This window comes from Somniosus microcephalus, unplaced genomic scaffold, assembly GCF_052327205.1.
Source record: "Somniosus microcephalus isolate GS21.2 unplaced genomic scaffold, FLI_Smic_1.0 unresolved_chr2, whole genome shotgun sequence".
Taxonomy (NCBI): domain Eukaryota; kingdom Metazoa; phylum Chordata; class Chondrichthyes; order Squaliformes; family Somniosidae; genus Somniosus; species Somniosus microcephalus.
Genome location: NW_028225180.1, coordinates 44,341,818 through 44,356,864, shown reverse-complemented (window position 1 = coordinate 44,356,864; position 15,047 = coordinate 44,341,818). Strand labels below are relative to the sequence as shown.

The 15,047-nt window shown below is 49.8% G+C and overlaps 1 pseudogene; it reads right to left on the bottom strand.

The window, feature by feature from the left end:
* LOC147092587 (NACHT, LRR and PYD domains-containing protein 3-like) overlaps positions 1-14,099 on the bottom strand; it is a 59,103-nt pseudogene extending 45,004 nt beyond the window's left edge.
* Between the last annotated feature and the right edge of the window lie 948 nt (positions 14,100-15,047).

The following is a 15,047-nucleotide window of genomic DNA, read 5'->3' as shown; positions in this document are numbered from 1 at the left end:
AACATTCTAACAGGACTGGACAGATAGATGCAGGATGTTCCCGATGGTCGGGGAGTCCAGAACCAGGGGTCACAGTCTAAGGATAAGTGGTAGGCCATTTAGGACAGAGATGAAGAGGAATTTCTTCACCCAGAGAGTGGTGAACCTTTGGAATGCTCTACCACAGAAGGCAGTTGAGACCAACTTATTAAACATATTCAAGAAGGAGTTAGATATATTTCTTAAGGCTAAAGGGATCAAGGGATATGGAGAGAAAGCAGGGACAGGGTACTGAATTTGGATGATCAGCCATGATCTCATTAAATAGCGGAACAGGCTCGAGGGACTGAATGCTGCTATTTTCTATGTTTCTATAAGTGCAGTTTTATGCCTGTAGACAGCGCGAATGCTCAACATCCATACACCCTTCATGGAGAAGCATTAAATAAGGGGGAGAAAGGAAGATCCGGGCATTCCAGTGCATATATTTCTAAAGGTACAGGATCAATGCTGTGAAGCGATAGCTAGAACAAAGAGGGTATTGGGGTGCATTCATAGGACAGTTGGCTATAAGACGACCGATTTTGTCTTAGTTCAGGACCTTGGTAAAGGCCTCATTTGGAATCCTGTGTCCAGTTTTGGTGTCCTCAAATGATGGGTGATATTGAGGCTTTGAAACAGTTGCAAAGCAGGGACATTAGACTAATTCCCAGTATAAAGCAACTCAGTTATCAAGTTAGGCCAATAATTTGGACTCTACACATTAGAGAAGTGATACGCTTATCAATTACTCCATAAAAGGTGATGAATTAGGAAAGTAATGAAGAGGTTTTTATTAACGAAGGAACAGAGCATGCCTCTCGTGGCCAACTGGTTCCAAGAAGGAAGTGGGTTGCCAAAACACCCACCTTTATACCTGGTCATGTGGGCGGAGCCAGCTGAGGCATGCATTGGTACACAGCGCCAACCAGAGGTGCAATAACGATAACAGTAGGATACAATAAAAGTGGTTTACCACATTCACCCCTTGTTTAAAATTTAGTCCGGCGGGGTGAAGTGTACTACAAGTTCGTGTAGGTAAGTCTATCAGGAGGCCTTGTATGACGTCCTGATCATCGTGGTGGCGGCGGCGGTGGTGCAGTATCCAACGTCGAATCTGGTGTCTGGGTGGTCAACGAAGGGTCCTGGGGCTCCGGCATGCCGTCTACTGGGGTTGGGTTGGGAGAAGTGGTGGGGGATAACGTTGGTAATTCAGGGGCACCCGAGGGTGCGAGGTCTCGTATGGAGACCGTGTCCTCCCGCCCGCCTGGGTACGCCACGTAGGCATACCGGGGGTTGGCGTGTAGGAGGTTCACCCTCTCGACCAGGGGGTCCATTTTATGGGTCCTCACGTGCCTCCGCAGTAGGACGGGCCCAGGAGAAGTCAGCCATGTCGGTAGCGAGGTTCCCGATGTGGACTTCCTGGGGAAAACCAACATTTGCTCATGAGGGGTGGCATTGGTGGCAGTACAAAGCAGTGACCGGATGGAGTGGAGCGCCGCAGGGTGGACCTCCTGCCAGCGAGAGGTCGGAAGGCCCTTAGATTTTAAGGCTAAGAGGATGGCCTTCCAAACCGTCGCTTTCTCTCTTTCCACCTGGCCGTTCCTTCGGGGGCTGTAGCTGGTGGTCCTGCTCATAGCAATACCTCTCGCGAGCAGGTACTGATGAAGTTCGTCACTCATGAAAGATGAGCCCCTGTCGCTATGTATATAGCTAGGGAACCCGAACAGGGCGAAGAGGTCATTCAGACATTTGATGACCGTGGTACTGGTCATGTCTGGGCAAGGGATGGCGAACGGGAAACGGGAGTACTCGTCAATTATGTTGAGGAAGTACACGTTGTGGTCAGAGGAGGGGAGGGGCCCTTTAAAATCGACGCTCAGGCGCTCGAAGGGGCGAGTGGCCTTGATCAGGCTTGCTCTGTCTGGCCTATAAAAATGCGGTTTGCACTCGGCACAGATTTGGCAGTTCCCGGTCATTGTCCTGACCTCCTCGATGGAGTAGGGCAGGTTACGGGATTTGATGAAATGGAAGAACCTGGTGACCCCCGGGTGGCAGAGGTCATTGTGGAGGGACTGCAGTCTATTAACCTGCGCGTTGTCGCATGTACCACGTGATAGGGCATCTGGGGGCTCATTGAGTTTCCCGGGCCGGTACAAGATATCATAATTGTAGGTGGAGAGTTCAATTCTCCACCTCAAGATCTTGTCGTTCTTGATTTTGCCCCTCTGCTTATTATTGAACATAAAAGCAACTGAACGCTGGTCAGTGAGAAGGGCAAACCGTTTTCCGGCCAGGTAATGCCTCCAGTGACGCATCGCTTCCACAATAGCCTGGGCCTCCTTTTCGACAGAGGAGTGTCGAATCTCGGGGCCCTGGAGGGTCCTTGAGAAAAAGGCCACGGGTCTCCCCGCCTGTTTAAGGATCGCAGCTAGGGCGAAGTCAGATGCATCGCTCTCCACTTGGAAGGGGATGGACTCATCCACTGCGTGCATTGTGGCCTTCGCAATATCGCTCTTGATAAGAGTGAAGGCTGCACATGCCTCTGGTGTCAGGGGGAAGGAGGTGGATTTGATGAGGGGTCTGGCTTTGTCCGCATAGTGGGGCACCCACTGAGCATAGTAAGAGAAAAACCCCAGGCATCTCTTCAGTGCTTTTGGCAGTGGGGGAGGGGGAGCTCCATAAGGGGGCGCATTCTGTCGGGGTCGGGCCCGATGACTCCGTTCTCCACTATGCAGCCGAGAATGGCAAGGCGTTTGGTGTGAAACATACATTTCTCCTTATTGTACGTTAGGTTCAGCCGCTGGGCCGTCCGGAGGAATTTTTCTAGATTAGCGTCATGGTCCTGCTGGTCGTGGCCGCAGATGGTGACGTTATCCAGGTAGGGAAAGGTGGCCTGCGGCACGTTCTGGTCAACCATCCAGTCCATCTCCCTTTGGAAGACCGAAACCCCGTTGGTGACGCCGAAGGGACCCCTAAGGAAGTGGTAAAGGCGGCCGTTCGACTCGTAGGCAGTATACTGGCGGTCCTCATGGCGGATCGAGAGTTGGTGGTATGCTGACTTAAGGTCAATGGTGGAGAATACTCTGTATTGCGCAATCTGATTGACCATATCAGATATGCGAGGAAGGGGGTATGCATCCAGCTGAGTGTACCGGTTTATGGTTTGGCTGTAGTCAATGACCAGGCGGCGTTTATCGGTGGTTTTAATGACTACAACCTGGACTCGCCAGGGGCTGGTGCTCCCTTCGATAATGCCCTCCTTCAGGAGCCGCTCCACCTCAGAGCTAATAAAAGCTCTGTCCCCGGCGCTGTACCACCTGCTCTTAGTAGCGATGGGTTTACAGTCGCGGGTGAGGTTAGTGAACAAGGGAGGGGGGGGACTTTGAGTGTGGAAAGGCTGCAAGTGGTGTGCGGCGGGCGATTTAAAAAGGTGTTGGTTGCAGAGTGTGAGTGGGGGGAGGGGTCCACCGTATGCTAACGTGACACTTTTAAGGTGGCACTGAAAATCCAACCCTAGCAGCACGGCAGCGCAAAGACGGGGCAGGACAAGAAGTTTAAAATTTTTATATTCTGTGCCCCTAACCGAAAGGGTCACCACACAGTAGCCGCCGACGTCCATTGAATGGGACTTAGACGCCATAGAAATCCGATGGCGCGTTGGCAGGACCGTGAGGGAGTGGCTACATACCGTGTCGGGGTGAATAAAACTCTCTGTGCTCCCGCTGTCAAATAGGCAAGTGGTGGCGCGGCCATTTACCGTGATGTCCATCATGGACCTGGACAGATGATGAGGCAGGGCTTGATCCAGCGTAACAGAGGCCAGTGTATGGCTTAGTGAGTCGATATGGTCGTCCGACGAGACGGTGGTCGAGTCCGGAGACAAAATGGCGGTTGAGTGCGGCGGACAAAATGGCGGCGGCCATGATTCAGGTCCCCACGCGGCCGGAGGTGCACAAAATGGCGGATAAGATGGCTGCCCCCACGGTTCGCACGATGCACTGCTGGCGTTCGCGGGTTTCCCCCTGCAGGCATTGGCGTAATGGCCTTTCTTCCCGCAGCCTGAGCAGGTAGCGGTCTTAGCCGGGCAGCGCGCTCTAGGGTGTTTTAACCGGCCACAGAAATAGCATTTTTGGGCCTGGTTACGGGGCATCGCTGCAGTTGGTTCCGGGGGCGGCGGTCCCGGTTGATTTCGGGACATCGCTGCAGCAGTTGGTACCGGGGGCAGTGGTCCCATGTCCCAAGGTCGCGATGGCCATGGCGCGGCGCCGTTATGTGAGTAGGCTTCGAGGTTTCGTTGGGCCGCATCTAATGAGAGCGCAAGGGCTACGGCCGACTTCAGGTCGAGCTCATTGCTTTCGAGCAGTCTCTGCCGGGAGTAGTCGGACTGGAGGCCCCTAACGAAGGCATCACAGGTAAGTCCCTCCGCGTGCCCCGCAGTCGTTACCTCCTTACAGTCGCAGTCCCTGCAGAGTGTCTGTAACGCCCGTAAAAATGCCTCTACCGATTCCCCCAGTTGCTGCCTGCGGGATCCCAAGAGGTGTCTGGCGTAAATCGTGTTCACTGGGCACGTATATTGCCCTTTTAGTAGTTCGAGGGCCGCAGTGTACATCGTAGCGTCCCGGATGAGTGTATATACTTGAGGGCTCACCTGGGCGGTCAAAACTTTTACTTTGTTCTCCTCCGATGTCACGGCGGAGGCTTCTAGGAAGGATGCAAAGCAGCTCAGCCAGTGTTCGAAATTGGTCGATGAACCCGCTGCTTGAGGGTCGAGGTCCAGGCATGCTGGTCTGAGGGCTCGCAGCAATGCTTGCTGTTGTTGCTGTTCAGGTGTCGACATTTTACTTTTAGTTAATAAAATTGATACGCTTATCAATTACTCCATAAAAGGCGATGAATTAGGAAAGTAATGAAGAGGTTTTTATTAACTAAAGAACAGAGCATGCCTCTCGTGGCCAACTGGTTCCAAGAAGGAAGTGGGTTGCCGAAACACCCACCTTTATACCTGGTCATGTGGGCGGAGCCAGCTGAGGCATGCATTGGTACACAGCGCCAACCAGAGGTAACAATATGCAATAACGATAACAGTAGGATACAATAACAGTGGTTTACCACAAGAAGCAAAGTCTTGGTGGTGATCTGATTGAGGTTTATACGATGATGAAGGGAATCGATTGTGTTCCAGTTGACAATTTGTTTCAATTAAATAGGTTAGGGAGGGCCAGGAGCGACAATTTTAAGTTGTAGAAGGCCAGATTTAACTTAGATGTCAGGAGGTGATTCTTTTCCCAGAGAACAGTCGACCTCTGGAACAGGATACCTTCTCTGGTGGTGGATGCTGACTCGCTGAATTCCTTCAGGCTAGAGCTGGACCTGTGCCTGTTTGGGGCGGACATCACCTCTTACAACGGGAAGACACTTCCGGGAATTCAGTGCAAGATTGATCTGCTGGACTAGTTTAAATCGCCTAGATGGGTCGGAAAGCAATTTCTCGTATTTTAATCCCCCAAATTGGCCTGTGATTGGACCTGTTTTTTTCAACCACCCCAGGAGGTCACAAGGTTTTGTTTGGGATAACTAGAACAAAGTATCGCAATTGCCTGGGGAAGGCTGGATGGACCAAAGGATATTTACCTGTCCGTCATTGTTCGTACAATTGTCATATACGACTTTTCTCCAGATAATCCATTCCAGCCTCCCCTCATCATCCTCTTTATCACTAAATGCACACTAATTCGACCTGGATTAACAGATTTGAGGAGATTCTACACAATGGTCTCTGGTTACCAGGTTGATCCTCTTTCCGCATTATAACAGAAACATGGCTTGGGCTCCTTCAGTCCACCTGTATATTTTTGATATCAAACGTGGGTTGAAATGCTGTGGTCAGTCTCTCCTATCTCCTCTCTGGCTTCCTTTAACAGTTTGGGATGCATTATTTCTGAGCCCAATGACTTCTTCACCTCAGCTATTTTACTCAGATCCAAATCCTCCTCTACAGTGATCTCCAACTATGGACCCACATCCTCCTCTAGTATATCAACATTCTCTCTTCCACCATCATTTTTAGAAAGTTCAGGAAATATTTTGCATCTCCCCAAAATTGCATCCTCCACATCTAGTTTCCCCAGCCCCACCTCTATCTGCCCTCCACTGCTTGCTGGCCTGCAAAACCCACTGAGAATTGTGATATTTCCCTTCCCATTGCAGAACTGCATACATATAGATTCCATCTTAGCATAGCTCCCTGGAACACCCATATGTCATAGAGTCATAGAGTCATACAGCATGGATAGAGGCCCTTCGGCCCATCGTGTCCGTGCCGGCCATCAAGCCCTGTGTAATCTAATCCCATATTCCAGCATTTGGTCCTTAGCCTTGTATGTTATGGCATTTCAAGTGCTCATCCAAATGCTTCTTCAAAGTTGTGAGGGTTCCTGCCTCCACAACCCTTTCAGGCAGTGAGTTCCAGACTCCAACCACCCTCTGGGTGAAAAAGTTCTTTCTCAAATCCCCTCTAAACCTCCCGCCCTTTACCTTGAATCTATGCCCCCTAGTTATTGACCCTTCTACTAAGGGAAAAAGCTCCTCAGTATCCATCCTATCTATGACCCTCATAATTTTGTACACCTCAATCATGTCCCCCCTCAGCCTCCTCTGCTCCAAGGAAAACAAACCCAATCTGCCCAGTCTTTCTTCATAGCTGAAGCGCTCCAGCCCTGGTAACATCCTGATGAATCTCCTCTGCACCCTCTCCAAAGCGATCACATCCTTCCTGTAGTGTGGCGACCAGAACTGCACACAGTATTCCAGCTGTGGCCTAACCAGTGTTTTATACAGCTCCATCATAACCTCCTTGCTCTTATATTCTATGCCTCGGCTAATGAAGGCAAGTATCCCATATGCCTTTTTTACCACCTTATCCACCTGTTCCACCACCTTCAGGGATCTGTGTACTTGCACACCCAGACCCCTCTGCACCTCCGTCTTGCCTAGGGTCTTACCATTCATTGTGTATTCCCTTGCCTTGTTAGTCCCTCCAAAGTGCATCACCTCGCACTTTTCCGGGTTAAATTCCATTTGCCACTGTTCCGCCCATCTGACCAACCCATCTATATCGTCCTGCAGACTGAGGCTACCCTCCTCGCTATTTACAACCCTACCAATTTTTGTATCATCCGCAAACTTACTGATCATACCTTTTACTTTCATATCCAAGTCATTAATGTAGACCACAAACAGCAAGGGACCCAGCACCGATCCCTCTGGCACCCCACTGGCCACAGGCTTCCAGTCACAAAAACAACCTTCGACCATCACCCTCTGCCTTCTGCCACTAAGCCAGTTTTGTATCCAATGTGCCAAGGCACCCTGGATTCCATGGACTCTTACCTTCTTGACCAGTCTGCTGTGCGGGACTTTATCGAAGGCCTTACTGAAATCCATGTATACCACATCCACTGCGTTACCCTCATCCACACACCTGGTCACCCCCTCAAAAAATTCAATCAAATTAGTCAGACATGATCTTCCCTTGACAAAGCCATGCAGACTATCCCTGATTAATCCTTGTCTCTCCAAGTGGAGACTAATTTTGTCCCTCAGAATTTTTTCCAATAATTTTCCTACCACTGATGTTAGGCTCGCTGGCCTGTAGTTCCCCGGTTTTTCCCTACTTCCCTTCTTGAATAATGGTACTACATTAGCGGTTCTCCAGTCCTCTGGCACATCCCCTGTGGCCAGAGAGGTCCTGAATATATGTGTTAGAGCCCCCGCAATCTCTTCCTTTGCCTCACACAGCAGCCTGGGATACATTTCATCCGGGCCTGGGGATTTATCCATTTTTAGGCCTGCTAAAACCGCCAATACCTCCTCCCTCTCGATGTTAATATGTTCGAGCATATCAAAGTCCCCCCGCTCTATTTCTATGTCTACATCGTCCTCCTCCATAGTGAAAACAGATGCAAAAAATTCATTTAGAACCCCTCCTACATCTTCCGGCTCCACACACACATTGCCACTTTTGTCCCTAATGGGCCCTATTTTTTCCCTAGTTATCCTCTTACCCTTAATATACTTATAAAACATCTTAGGATTTTCCTTTACTTTGCTCGCCAGTGTTATTTCCTGGCCCCTCCTTGATCTTCTAATTTCTTTTTTAAGTATCCCCCTGTACTTTTTGTACTCTAAGGCTTCCTCTGTCTTTAGCCTTTTGTATCTGCCAAAAGCCCTCCTTTTTTCCTAATCCATTCTCGTATATCCCCTGACATCCAAGGTTCCCTGTGGTTTTTGGAACCACCCTTGACCTTTACGGGAACATGTTGCCATTGTATGATCTCAATCTCCCTTCTGAAAGCCTCCCATTGCTCCGATGCGGATTTTCCTACAAGTAGCTGATCCCAGTCCATTTTGGCCAGATCCTGCCTTATCCTATTAAAATCGGCCTTCCCCCAATTTAGAACCTGTATTTCCGGCCCATCCCGGTCCTTTTCCATGACCACCTTAAATCTCACCATATTATGGTCACTGTCACCAAAGTGCTCACCTACTAGCACTTTTTCCACTTGGCCGGCCACATTCCCTAGAATTAGGTCCAGTACTGCCCCCTCTCTTGTAGGACTTTCTACATGCTGGCTCAAAAAGCTCTCCTGGATGCACTTTAAGAATTTTACACCCTCTGAGCCTTTCACACTTTGACTATCCCAGTTAATATTGGGGAAGTTGAAATCCCCCATTATTATTACCCTATTATTTGCACATTTCTCTGAGATTTGCCTACATATCTCCACTTGGAGAGGCAAGGATTAATCGGGGATAGTCAGCATGGCTTTGTTAAGGGTAAATCATGTCTAACAAATCTGATCGAATTTTTCGAGGGGATGACTCGTGGGGTGGATGAGGGAAATGCTGTGGATGCGGTGTACATGGACTTCAGTAAAGCTTTTGACAAAGTCCCGCATAGGAGACTGGTCAAGAAGGTAAGAGCCCATGGGATCCAGGGTGCCTTGGCGCATTAGATCCTAAACTGGCTGAGTGGCAGGAGGCAGAGGGTGATGGTCGAAGGTTGCTTTTGTGACTGGAAGCCTGTGTCCAGTGGGGTGCCTCAGGGATCGGTGCTGGGTCCCTTATTGTTTGTGATCTACATAAATGATTTGGATGAAAATGTAAAAGGTATGATCAGTAAGTTCGCAGATGACACGAAAATTGGTGGGGTGGTAAATTGCGAGGAGGAAAGCCTCTGGCTACAGGAAGATATAAACGGGTTGGTCAGATGGGCGGAAAAGTGGCAAATGGAATTTAACCCTGAAAAGTGCGAGGTGATGCATTTTGGACGGACAAATAAGGCAAGGGAATACACAATGAGTGGTAGGACCCTAGGAAGTACAGAGGGTCAGAGGGACCTTGGTGTACATGTACATAGATCCCTGAAGGCAGCGGAGCAGGTAGATAAGGTGGTTAAAAAGGCATATGGGACACTTGCCTTCATTAGCCGAGGCATAGAATATAAGAGCAGGGAGGTTATGATGGAGCTGTACAAAACGCTGGTGAGGCCACAGCTGGAGTACTGTGTGCAGTTCTGGTCGCCTCACTATAGGAAGGATGTGATTGCTTTGGAGAGGGTGCAGAGAAGATTCACCAGGCTGTTACCTGGGATGGAGCGCCTCAGCTATGAAGAGAGGCTGGACAGGCTGGAGTTGTTTTCCTTGGAGCAGAGAAGGCTGAGGGGGGACCTGATTGAGGTGTACAAAATAATGAGGGGCATAGATAGGGTAGATAAAGAGGAACTTTTCCCCTTAGTGGGGGGGTCAATAACAAGGGGGCATAGATTCAGGGTAAGGGGCAGGAGATTTAGAGGGGATTTGAGGAGGAACTTTTTCACCCAGAGGGTGGTTGGAATGTGGAACTCAATGCCTGAAAGGGTGGTGGAGGCAGGAACCCTCACAACATTCAAGAAGCATTTGGATGAGCACTTGAAATGCCATTGCATACAAGGCTATGGACCAAATGCTGGAAAATGGGATTAGACTGGACAGGGATGGATGGGCGGCGCAGACACGATGGGCCGAAGGGCCTCTTTCTGTGCTGTAAAACTCTATGACTCTATGACTCTATATCTGTTCCTCTATCTCCCCCTGATTGTTTGGAGGCCTATAGTACACTCCCAGCAAAGTGCTTGCCCCCTTTTTGTTTTTAAGCTCCACCCATATGGCCTCATTAGAGGAACCTGCTAATATATCATCCCTCCTTACTGCAGTAATTGACTCCATAATTAATATTGCGACACCCTCTCCTTTTTTACCTCCCCCTCTGTCTCGCCTGAAGATTCTGTACCCCGGAATATTGAGCTGCCAGTCTTGCCCCTCCCTCAACCATGTCTCCGTGATAGCAACAATATCATACTCCCATGTGTTTATCAACACCTTCAGTTCATCCACCTTATTTGCAAGACTCCTTGCATTAAAATAGATGCCATCCAGCCTTGCCCTTATAAATTTGCCCTGTCTACCAAGCTGACTTGTTTTTTTCTCTATAATTGGCAGCACATCACCCCCTATTTCAGCTCCCCTCTGTATCCCATCCCCCTGCCAAGTTAGTTTAAACCCCCCCCAACAGTGCTAGCAAACCTCCCCGCAAGGATATTTGTCCCGCTCTGGTTCAGGTGCAACCCGTCCAACTTGCACAAGTCCCACCTTTCCCAGAAGCAGGCCCAGTGATCCAGGAAACTAAATCCCTCCCTCCTACACCAACACTTTAGCCACGCATTCATCTGCACTCTCCTCCTATTCCTATACTCACTAGCACGTGGCACTGGGAGTAATCCAGAGATTACAACCTTTGAGGTCCTGCCCTTTAATCTGTTACCTAGCTCCCTAAATTCTTGATGCAGGACCTCATCCCCCTTCCTACCTATGTCGTTGGTCCCAATGTGGACCACGACCTCTGCCTGTTCACCCTCCCCCTTAAGAATGCCCTGTAGCCGCTCAGTGACATCCATGACCCTGGCCCCAGGGAGGCAACAAACCATCCTGGAGTCACGTTTGCGGCCACAGAAACGCCTATCTGTTCCCCTTACGATAGAATCCCCTACCACTATTGCTCTCCTACTCTTTTTCCTCCCTTCCTGAGCAGCAGAAGCATCCCTGGTGCCAGGAAACTGGCTGCTGCTGCCTTCCCCTGGTGAGTCATCCCCTTCAACAGAATCCAACTTGGTATACCTGTTTGAAAGGGGGATGTCCACAGGGGTTCCCTGCACTTCCTGCCTGCCTCTGTTGCTCCGCCTGATGGTCACCCCCTGTGCAGCCCTACCCTGAGGCACGAACAACTCGCTAAACGTGCTATCCACGACCCTCTCAGCATCGCGCATGCTCCAAAATTCATCCACCCGCAGCTCGAGCGCCGCAATGCGGTCTACAAGTAGCTGCAGCTGGATGCATTTCCCGCACACATGGTCGCCAGGGACATTGGCAGCATCCCTGACTTCCCACATGGAGCAAGAGGAGCAGAACACGGGTCTGAACTCTCCTGCCATGATTTACTCCTTTAATTAATTAAAAAATTTATTCAATACCCCAGTTACAGGTATACTCTAGGGCGCTTTATTTACCAAGGCCTAGAAATTCAGTTGCGTTTGCGCCCAATTTGGGGCGAAAGAGTGGGGTGCGCCGGAAGTTGCATCGCGCCCGAAATTAGGTGGGCCCTAACATCGGCGTTAGCCGGTAGCGCTGCGCCGGCACCGATGACGTCATCGGTGTGCGCAGTGCCCCGGTACCGCCCGAAACCACGCCGATCCCCATCTTCAGTAGCGGCCGCCTCTTCCGTGGCGGGCGCTAACAACATCGGGAGACCGGGTCCTTACTGCAGCCTTAGCGGCGCAAGTTAAGGTGGAAGTGCGGGGTGGCCGCTTTTTTGGCGGCCGCCTGCCCGCACCTCCTTCCCCGGCCTCCTCCACCCCCCCCCCGTGGCATTGCCGGCTGGTTTCCGTGGAGCCCGGCACCTCTCCGTTGTGCCGGGCTCTTTTGCCGGCACTTGCAATCGGGGCTCCGGCCGTTGCAGGCACCTCCCCCTTAAGAGAAGGGGGAGGCCTGCAGTACAGCAGCCTGTCGCACCGCATCGGGTGGCGCAGCGGGACCGGGAGCACTGAAATTCACTTTCAGCGCCCAAAGCGGGGCGGACACACCCTGTACCAGTGCCCGGTTCCGCTTTGGGGCGCTGAAAGTGAATATGGGGCGGGCACAACTGGCTCCACGGCGGGCGCAAAATTTTCGGCGCAAACGTGCTGGCGGGGCTATACCCAATTTCTAGGCCCAACTGTCCCCACTGCACCACAGAGACCCTAGAAATTTATCCACAGAATTCAAGCTTTTATTGAAAAGAGAGAAAATACTCACCAACCAATCACTTACCTGCTACCTGCTGACGTCACACTTGGACTACTTTTTACCTCTCTCCTGGAACCTGGATTGGTATGCCTCTGATTGCTCCCTCTCAAGCCTTTAAGCTCTCCCGCCTCGGGCTGCTCCTGCGCAGGTCCGCTGCTTCTCCGGTCTCGGGGCTGTGGGCATCGGTGCCTCTGACTGCTTACTCTCAAGCCTTTAAGCTCTCCCGCCTCGGGCTGCTCCCGCGCAGGTCCGCTGCTTCTCCGGTCTCGGTTCTAAACCTCTCCACCTCTCTCCTCCTTTCAGACGTTCCTTAACCCTTACTCCTTTGAGCAAGCCTTTGCTCACCTGTCCTAATATCTCCTTATGTGACTCAGTGTCAAATTTTGATTGATAACGCTCCTGTGAAGCACCTCGAGACGTTTTACTACCTTAAAGGTGCTATATAAACGCAAGTTTGTTCTTGTTGTTCTTCTTCACCTGTCATGGAATGCATTATTAATACTGCCGCCAACAAACATTTTGCTCTTCGCACAACATTTCCCTCTGAATCCTGTGAAAACCCAGGGCCTGTCTTATGGATAGTAGATCACATTTCTCATGCTTCTGAATGTTTGGAATGATTTGTACACTCACATACACCACAATCAATACCAGCTCCAACATTGGGAATGTTGACTTGTCCCCGTTTCTTTTTTTAAAAACAAGTGACTTTATCTCTCACTACTTCAAATCCTCCTTCCTTTTTCCAGCCAATAACTTTTCACTCTTTGGTAAATCTTCTGTTCCAGCTCCCACATTTTTATTAATTCCGCTCTCTATTCTCAGATGCGGATAATTCCCACCCTACAGTGATATCAGCTGATACCCTTCCCACTGCTCCATTCACCTTTTCTGTAAAACCATTGTTGTTGGTGGGTTCAGATCACAGCCGCCCCATCCCGTCTCCCTGAACTCACTCTAGTGCCCCAAGAACGTGAACCCTTCCCTCCTGCCCCAGCCCTGCAGCCGCACATTGACCAGCCTCCTATTTCCCTCCTTAAGCAGCCCAGTGTAAAACAATCCGGAGATCAGCAGCTTGAGGCCTGGTTTCTTAGTTTAGTGGCTAAGTGTTAATAGCCCCTCTATAAACGTATTTCTATCCGTGTTACTGGTTCTGACCATGGCTATTTTCTGCTCTCCTTTCCTTCCCAAAGATGGCCCCACCCGTTCCAGAATGTTATTCCCTCCGGCACCAGGGAGGCAACAATCAATTCGGGACCTGCTCAGGGCTGCAGAAGAGGTTGTTTATTCCGCCGACTATACAATCTGCCACCAGTATTGCTCTCCTATTCCTGTGCCCCACCTGCCCCTCACACTCACCCCACTCTGGGTGGCGCCCTGCTCCCTGGTGCCACACTGTTGCTCAGGAAGACTCTCCTCTGAGTCACTGTCTCTATCCACCTTACAGTCCCCAATACCAGGTATCTATTGGACAGTTCCAGTGCTCAGAGGCTCCTTCCACCTGTGACTGCAATGCCCCTCTAGATGGTCACACACTTCCCTCTTTGTACTCAGTCCCTGTCCTGTTCCTTCTTCCTGTGTGTGCTGCAGGTTCTGTCTGGACAGAAATTGTATTTTAAAGTATTTTGTGAACCTACCTGTGTCCATTATCATTCTTTTTGAAGATGTTGGATCTTCTCCCCTGTTTGGACCTTCAGCCATGGTGATGACAGATGCTCTGTAATAAATATTTTAATAGGAGGGTTAGATGTTAATACTAAAATGAGGAGGAGAACGTTGCCTTGTTAACCATGGTATCAAGTCCCTCCACCCCCATCAGTACACCAGCTGTTAGCTCTGGGATTTCAGAAAACACCATAGATATACAAGTGGTAGATTTGACTGCTGTGTTATAATCATTTACTCTATTTGTGTGTGTTCCCGCGCACGTGCGTCCATTGAAACTATCAATCAGCGTCCTTTCCTTTCCCCACTGTGGAAATGTAAAAGCGATTCAGTTAAGTTATAAACAGTTTGAGACTTTGTAAAATTCAGCACTTTGCTGCTTCACTAACGCTGCCACTAGTATATTAAACACACAACAGCAACAGAGGGGCAAGGAGAATGTATGTGAAATGATTAGCGGGAACACTATCGCCTTTTATAAACATATAAAGCGTGAAAGAATAGTCCAAGGAATGTTGGGGCCGATTAAGGACCAAAAAGGCAATCATCTTGTAGAAGCAGAGGACATGGCTGAGGTACTCAATGAACACTTTGCCTCCGTATTCACTAAAGAAGAGGATGCTGCCAATCGTACAGTAAAGGAGGAGGTGATAGAGAAATTGGACAGGATATAAATCGATTAGGACGATGTACTAAATCGGTTGACAGGGATAAAAGTAGAAATGTCACCCACTCTGCCACAATCTTCCAATTCTTGAATATGGGAAAGGTGCCAGAGGACTGGAGAGTTGCAAACGTTACTTCCTATTCAACAAAGGAGAGAGTGATGAACTAAATAACTACAGGCATGTCAGCTTAACATCGGTGTTGAGGAAGTTCTAGGGGTAAAAATCCGAATCAAAATGAACTGTTACTTGGAAGAACATGGGTTAATTAGTGACAGCCAAAATGAGTTTTTTAAAAGGCAAATTAAATCTGGCTGAC